Source organism: Triticum dicoccoides, chromosome 2A, assembly GCF_002162155.2.
Source record: "Triticum dicoccoides isolate Atlit2015 ecotype Zavitan chromosome 2A, WEW_v2.0, whole genome shotgun sequence".
In the NCBI taxonomy this organism is placed as follows: Eukaryota; Viridiplantae; Streptophyta; class Magnoliopsida; order Poales; family Poaceae; genus Triticum; species Triticum dicoccoides.
The window spans coordinates 269,136,083-269,144,022 of NC_041382.1; positions in this window are offsets into that span (position 1 = coordinate 269,136,083).

A 7,940-nucleotide genomic window follows, 5' to 3' on the forward strand; every position below is an offset into this window, starting at 1 on the left:
GTATTAGAGCACATTTCAGGTGTTGTATTTGCGTCTCTTCTAGACCAAAAACCCATCTTCAGCGAGGTTGCGGTTTCAGTTACCGGAAAGTAGGATCGGATCGCACGAGGCGATCAGGAGGTGACGAGGCCCTTGCGCGCCGCCGGTGACACCTCCGGTTCCCCCTCTCTCCATCGGCCGCTCCGGCGGCGGGAGGGAGGGGAACCTCGAGTCTGTTCGCTAGGTGGGTGTGTGGTAGGGTTAGGGTTGAGGGAGACGTGTTGAAAATATGACATAGAGGCAATAATAAATTAGTTATTATTATATTTCCTTGTTCATGATAATCGTTTATTATCCATGCTAGAATTGTATTGATAGGAAACTCAGATACATGTATGGATACATAGACAACACCATGTCCCTAGTAAGCCTCTAGTTGACTAGCTCGTTGATCAATAGATGGTTACGGTTTTCAGACCATGGACATTGGATGTCATTGATAACGGGATCACATCATTAGAAGAATGATGTGATGGACAAAGACCCAATCCTAAGCCTAGCACAAGATCATGTAGTTCGTATGCTAAAGCTTTTCTAATGTCAAGTATCATTTCCTTAGACCATGAGATTGTGCAACTCCCGGATACCGTAGGAGTGCTTTGGATGTGCCAAACGTCACAACGTAACTGGGTGGCTATAAAGGTACACTACAGGTATCTCCGAAAGTGTCTGTTGGGTTGGCACGAATCGAGACTGGGATTTGTCACTCCGTGTAAACGGAGAGGTATCTCTGGGCCCACTCGGTAGGACATCATCATAATGTGCACAATGTGATTAAGGAGTTGATCACGGGATGATGTGTTACGAAACGAGTAAAGAGACTTGCCGGTAACGAGATTGAACAAGGTATCGGGATACCGACGATCGAATCTCGGGCAAGTATCGTACCGCTAGACAAAGGGAATTGTATACAGGATTGATTAAGTCTTTGACATCGTGGTTCATCCGATGAGATCATCGTGGAACATGTGGGAGCCAACATGGGTATCCAGATCCCGCTGTTGGTTATTGACCGGAGAGTCATCTCGGTCATGTCTGCATGTCTCCCGAACCCATAGGGTCTACACACTTAAGGTTCGGTGACGCTAGGGTTATAGAGATATAAGTATGCGGTAACCCGAAAGTTGTTCGGAGTCCCGGATGAGATCCCGGACGTCACGAGGAGTTCCGGAATGGTCTGGAGGTAAAGATATATATATATAGGAAGTGCTATTTCGGCCATCGGGACAAGTTTCGGGGTCACCGGTATTGTACCGGGACCACCGGAAGGGTCCCGGGGGTCCACCGGGTGGGGCCACCTGCCCCGGGGGGCCACATGGGCTGTAGGGGGTGCGCCTTGGCCTGTATGGGCCAAGGGCACCAGCCCCAAGAGGCCCATGCGCCAAGAGATGAGGGAAGGAAGAGTCCTAAAGGGGGAAGGCACCTCCTAGGTGCCTTGGGGAGGTGGGACTCCTCCCTGGCCGCACCCTTCCTTGGAGGAAGGGCCAAGGCTGCGCCCCCTCCCCCCTCTCCCTTGGCCCTATATATAGTGGGGGGAAGGGAGGGCAACCATACCTAAGCCCTGGCGCCTCCCTCTCCCTCCCATGACACATCTCCCTCCTCCCGCAGCGCTTGGCGAAGCCCTGTTGGAATCCCGCTACTTTCACCACCACGATGTCGTGCTGCTGGATCTTCATCAACCTCTCCTCCCCCCTTGATGGATCAAGAAGGAGAAGACGTCACTGCTCCGTACGTGTGTTGAACGTGGAGGTGCCGTTCGTTCGGCGCTAGGATCATCGGTGATTTGGATCACGACGAGTACGACTCCATCAACCCCGTTCTCTTGAACGCTTCCGCGCGCGATCTACAAGGGTATGTAGATCCACTCCTCCCTTGTTGCTAGATGACTCCATAGATTGATCTTGGTGACACGTAGGAAAATTTTGAATTATTGCTACGTTCCCCAACAGTGGCATCATGAGCCAGGTTTATGCGTAGTTTCTATGCACGAGTAGAACACAAAGTAGTTGTGGACGTTGATTTTGTTCAATATGCTTACCGTTACTAGTCCAATCTTGATTCAGTGGCATTGTGGGATGAAGCGGCCCGGACCGACCTTACACGTACTCTTACGTGAGACTGGTTCCACCGACTGACATGCACTAGTTGCATAAGGTGGCTAGCGGGTGTCTGTCTCTCCCACTTTAGTCGGATCGGATTCGATGAAAAGGGTCCTTATGAAGGGTAAATAACAATTGGCATATCACGTTGTGGTCTTTGCGTAGGTAAGAAACGTTCTTGCTAGAAACCCATAGCAGCCACGTAAAACATGCAAACAACAATTAGAGGACGTCTAACTTATTTTTGCAGGGGATGCTATGTGATGTGATATGACCAAAGGATGTGATGAATGATATATGTGATGTATGGATGATCATGTTCTTGTAATAGGAATCACGACTTGCATGTCGATGAGTATGACAACCGGCAGGAGCCATATGAGTTGTCTTAATTTATTTATGACCTGCGTGTCAACATAAACGTCATGTAATTACTTTACTTTATTGCTAACCGTTAGCTGTAGAAGTAGAAGTAATAGTTGGCGAGACAACTTCATGAAGACACGATGATGGAGATCATGATGATGGAGATCATGGTGTCATGCCGGTGACGATGATGATCATGGAGCCCCGAAGATGGAGATCAAAAGGAGCAATATGATATTGGCCATATCATGTCACTATTTGATTGCATGTGATGTTTATCATGTTTATACATCTTATTTGCTTAGAACGGCGGTAGTAAATAAGATGATCCCTCATTAAAATTTCAAGAAAGTGTTCCCCCTAACTGTGCACCGCTGTGAAAGTTCGTCGTTTCGAAGCACCACATGATGATCGGGTGTATAGATTCTTATGTTCGAATATAACAGGTGTTGACGAGCCTAGCATGTACAGACATGGCCTCGGAACACATGCGAAACACTTAGGTTAACTTGACGAGCCTAGCATGTACAGACATGGCCTCGGAACACAAGAGACCGAAAGGTCGAGCATGAGTCGTATGGTAGATACGATCAACATGAAGATGTTCACCGATGTTGACTAGTCCATCTCACGTGATGATCGGACACGGCCTAGTTGACTCGGATCATGTAATCACTTAGATGACTGGAGGGATGTCTATCTGAGTGGGAGTTCATAAGATGAACTTAATTATCCTAAACATAGTCAAAAGGTCTTCGTAAATTATGTCGTAGCTCGCGCTTCAGTTCTACTGTTTAGATATGTTCCTAGAGAAAAATTAGTTGAAAGTTGATAGTAGCAATTATGCGGACTAGGTCCGTAAACTGAGGATTGTCCTCATTGCTTCATAGAAGGCTTATGTCCTTAATGCACCGCTCAGTGTGCTGAACCTCGAACGTCGTCTGTGGATGTTGCGAACATCTGACATACACGTTTTGATGACTACATGATAGTTTTGTGCGTAATGCTAAATGGTTTAGAATTGAGGCACCAAAGACGTTTTTGAAACATCGCAGAACATATGAGATGTTCCAAGGACTGAAATTGGGATTTCAGGCTCGTGCCCACGTCAAGAGGTATAAGACCTCCGACGATTTTTCTTAGCCTGCAAACTAAGGGAGAAAAGCTCAATTGTTGAGCTTGTGCTCAGATTGTCTGAGTACAACAATCGCTTGAATCGAGTGGGAGTTGATCTTCCAGATGAAATAGTGATGGTTCTCCGAAGTCATTACCACCAAGCTGCTTGAGCTTCGTGATGAATTATAATATATCAGGGACATATATGATGATCCTTGAGATATTCGCGATGATTGACACCACAAAAGTAGAGATCAAGAAGGAGCATCAATTGTTGATGGTTTGTGAACCCACTAGTTTCAAGAAGGGCAAGGGCAAAAAGGGATGCTTCATGAAACGGCAAATCAGCTGCTGCTCTAGTGAAGAAACCCAAGGTTGAACCCAAACCCGAGACTAAGTGCTTCTGTAATAAGGGGAACAGCCACTGGAGCAGAATTACCCTAGATACTTGGTAGATGAGAAGGCTGTCGATAGAAGTATATTGGATATACATTATGTTAATGTGTACTTTACTAGTACTCCTAATAGCACCAGGGTATTAGATACCGGTTCGGTTACTAAGTGTTAGTAACTCGAAACAAAAGCTACGGAATAAACGGAGACTAGCTAAAGGTGAGATGACGATATGTGTTGGAAGTATTTCCAAGGATGATCAAATATCATACGCTCCCTCTACCATCGAGATTGGTGTTTGCATTGAGCATAGACATGATTGGATTATGTCTATCGCAATACGGTTATTCATTTAAGGAGAATAATGGTTACTCTGTTTATTTGAATAATACCTTCAATGGTCTTACACCTAAAATGAATGGTTTATTGAATCTCGATCGTAGTGATACACATGTTCATGCCAAAAGATAGTAATGATAGTACCACCTACTTGTGGCACTGCCACGTAAGTCATATCGGTATAAAACGCATGAAGAAGCTCCATGTTGATGGATCTTTGGGCTCACTCGTTTTTGAAAAGTTTGAGACATGCGAACCATGTCTGTTGGTGTATATGCATGAAGAAACTCCATGCAAATGGACCATTTTGACTCACTTGATTTTGAATCACTTGGGACATGCAAATCATACCACATGGGCAAGATGACTGAAAGCCTCATTTTCAGTAAAATGGAACTAGAAAGCAACTTGTTGGAAGTAATACATTTTGATGTGTGCAGTCCAATGAGTGCTGAGGCATGTAGTGGATATCGTTATGTTCTTACTTCACAGATGATTTGAGTAGATGTTGAGTATATTTACTTGATGAATCACGAGTCTGAATTATTGAAAGGTTCAAGTAATTTCAGGGTGAAGTTGAAAGATCGTCGTGACAAGAGGATAAAATATCTATGATATGATCATAGAGATGAATATCTGAATTACGAGTTTAGCACAGAATTAAGACATTGTGGAAATTGTTTCACAACTAATACAGCCTGGAACACCATAGTGTGATGGTGTGTCCGAACATCATAACTGCACCCTATTGGATATGATGCATGCCATGATGTCTCTTATCGAATTACCACGATAGTTTATGGGTTAGGCATTAAAGACAACCACATTCACTTTAAATAAGGCACCACGTAATTCCGATGAGATGACACCGTATGAACTATGGTTTAGAGAAACCTAAGCTATCGTTTCTTAAAAGTTTGGGGCTGCGACGCTTATGTGAAAAAGTTTCAGGCTGATAAGCTCGAACCCAAAGCGGATAAATGCATCTTCATAGGACACCCAAAACAGTTGGGTATACCTCCTATCTCAGATCCGAAAGCAATAAGGGATTGTTTCTACAATCGGGTCCTTTCTCTAGGAAAAGTTTCTCTCGAAAGAATTGAGTGGGAGGATGGTGGAGACTTGATGAGGTTATTGAACCTTCACTTCAACTAGTGTGTGGCAGGGCACAGGAAGTTGTTCCTGTGGCACCTACACCAATTGAAGTGGAAGCTTATGATAGTGATCATGAGACTTCAGATCAAGTCACTACCAAACCTCGTGGGATGACAAGGATGCATACTACTTCAGACTGGTACGTAATCCTATCTTGGAAGTCATGTTGCTAGACAACAATGAACCTACGAGCCATGGAGAAGCGATGGTGGGCCCGGATTCCGATAAATGGCTCGAGGCCATAAAATCCGAGATAGGATCCATGTATGAAAACAAAGTGTAGACTTTGGAAGAACTACTTGATGGTCGTAAGGCTGTTAGGTACATATGGATTTTAAAAGGAAGACAGACAATGATGGTAAGTATCACCATTAAGAAAGCTCGACTTGTCGTTAAGATGTTTTCCGACAAGTTCAAGGAGTTGACTACGATGAGACTTTCTCACTCGTAGCGATGCTAAGAGTCTGTTGGAATTATATTAGTGATTACTGCATTATTTATGAAATCTTGCAGATAGGATGTCAAAACATTGTTTCCTCGACGATTTTCTTGAGGAAAGGTTGTATGTGATACAACCGGAAGGTTTTGTCAATCCTGAAAGATGCTAATAAGTATGCAAAGCTCCAGCAATCCTTCTAAGGACTAGAGTAAGCATCTCGGAGTTGGAATGTATGCTTTGATGAGATGATCAAAGATTTTGGGTGTATACAAAGTTTATGAGAAACTTGTATTTCCAAAGAAGTGAGTGGGAGCACTATAGAATTTCTGATGAGTATATGTTGTTGACATATTATGGATCAGAAATGATGTAGAATTTCTAGAAAGCATATAGGGTTATTTGGAAAGTGTTTTTCAATGGAAAGCCTGGATTAAGCTACTTGAACATTGAGCATCAAGATCTATAAGGATAGATCAAAACGCTTAATGGTACTTTCAAATGAGCACATACCTTGACATGATCTTGAAGGTGTTCAAGATGGATCAGTCAAAGAAGGAGTTCTTGCCTGAGTTGTAATGTATGAAGTTAAGACTTAAAGCTCGACCACGGCAGAAGAAAGAGAAAGGACGAATGTCGTCCCCTATGCTTAAGACATAGGCTCTACAGTATGCTATGCTGTGTACCGCACCTGAAATGTTCCTTGCCATGAGTCAGTCAAGGGGTACAAGAGTGATCTAAGAATGGATCACAGGACAGCAGTCAAAGTTATCCTTAGTAACTAGTGGACTAAGGAATTTTCTCGGTTATGGAGGTGATAAAGAGTTCGACGTAAAGAGTTACGTCGATGCAAGCTTAACACCTATCTGGATAGCTCTGAGTGTAGAGATACCGGATACGTATAATGGAGCAACAATTTAGTATAGCTCCGAGTAGAACAGTTATTTGAAATGGCTCCAAATATAGCGTAGTAGCTGCATCTACAAGATGACATAGAGATTTGCGAAGTACATACGGATCTGAAAGATTCAGACCCGTTGACTATAACATCTCTCACAAGCATAACATGTTCAAACCCAGAACTCATTGAGTGTTAATCGCATGGTAATGTGAACTAGATTATTGACTCTAGTAAACTCTTTGGGTGTTAGTCACATGGGGATGTGACCTTGAGTGTTAATCACATATCGATGTGAACTGGATTATTGACTCTAGTGCAAGTGGGAGACTGTTGGAAATATGCCCTAGAGGCAATAATAAATTAGTTATTATTATATTTCCTTGTTCATTATAATCGTTTATTATCCATGCTAGAATTGTATTGATAGGAAACTCAGATACATGCGTGGATACATAGACAACACCATGTCCCTAGTAAGCCTCTAGTTGACTAGCTCGTTGATCAATAGATGGTTACGGTTTCCTGACCATGGACATTGGATGTCATTGATAACGGGATCACATCATTAGGAGAATGATGTGATGGACAAAAACCCAATCCTAAGCCTAGCACAAGATCATGTAGTTCGTATGCTAAAGCTTTTCTAATGTCAAGTATCATTTCCTTAGACCATGAGATTGTGCAACTCCCGGATACCGTAGGAGTGCTTTGGGTGTGCCAAACGTCACAATGTAACTGGGTGGCTATAAAGGTACACTACAGGTATCTCCGAAAGTGTCTGTTGGGTTGGCACGAATCGAGATTGGGATTTGTCACTCCGTGTAAACGGAGAGGTATCTCTGGGCCCACTCGGTAGGACATCATCATAATGTGCACAATGTGATCAAGGAGTTGATCACGGGATGATGTGTTACGAAACGAGTAAAGAGACTTGCCGGTAACGAGATTGAACAAGGTATCGGGATACCGACGATCGAATCTCGGGCAAGTATCGTACCGCTAGACAAAGGGAATTGTATACGGGATTGATTAAGTCCTTGACATCGTGGTTCATCCGATGAGATCATCGTGGAACATGTGGGAGCCAACATGGGTA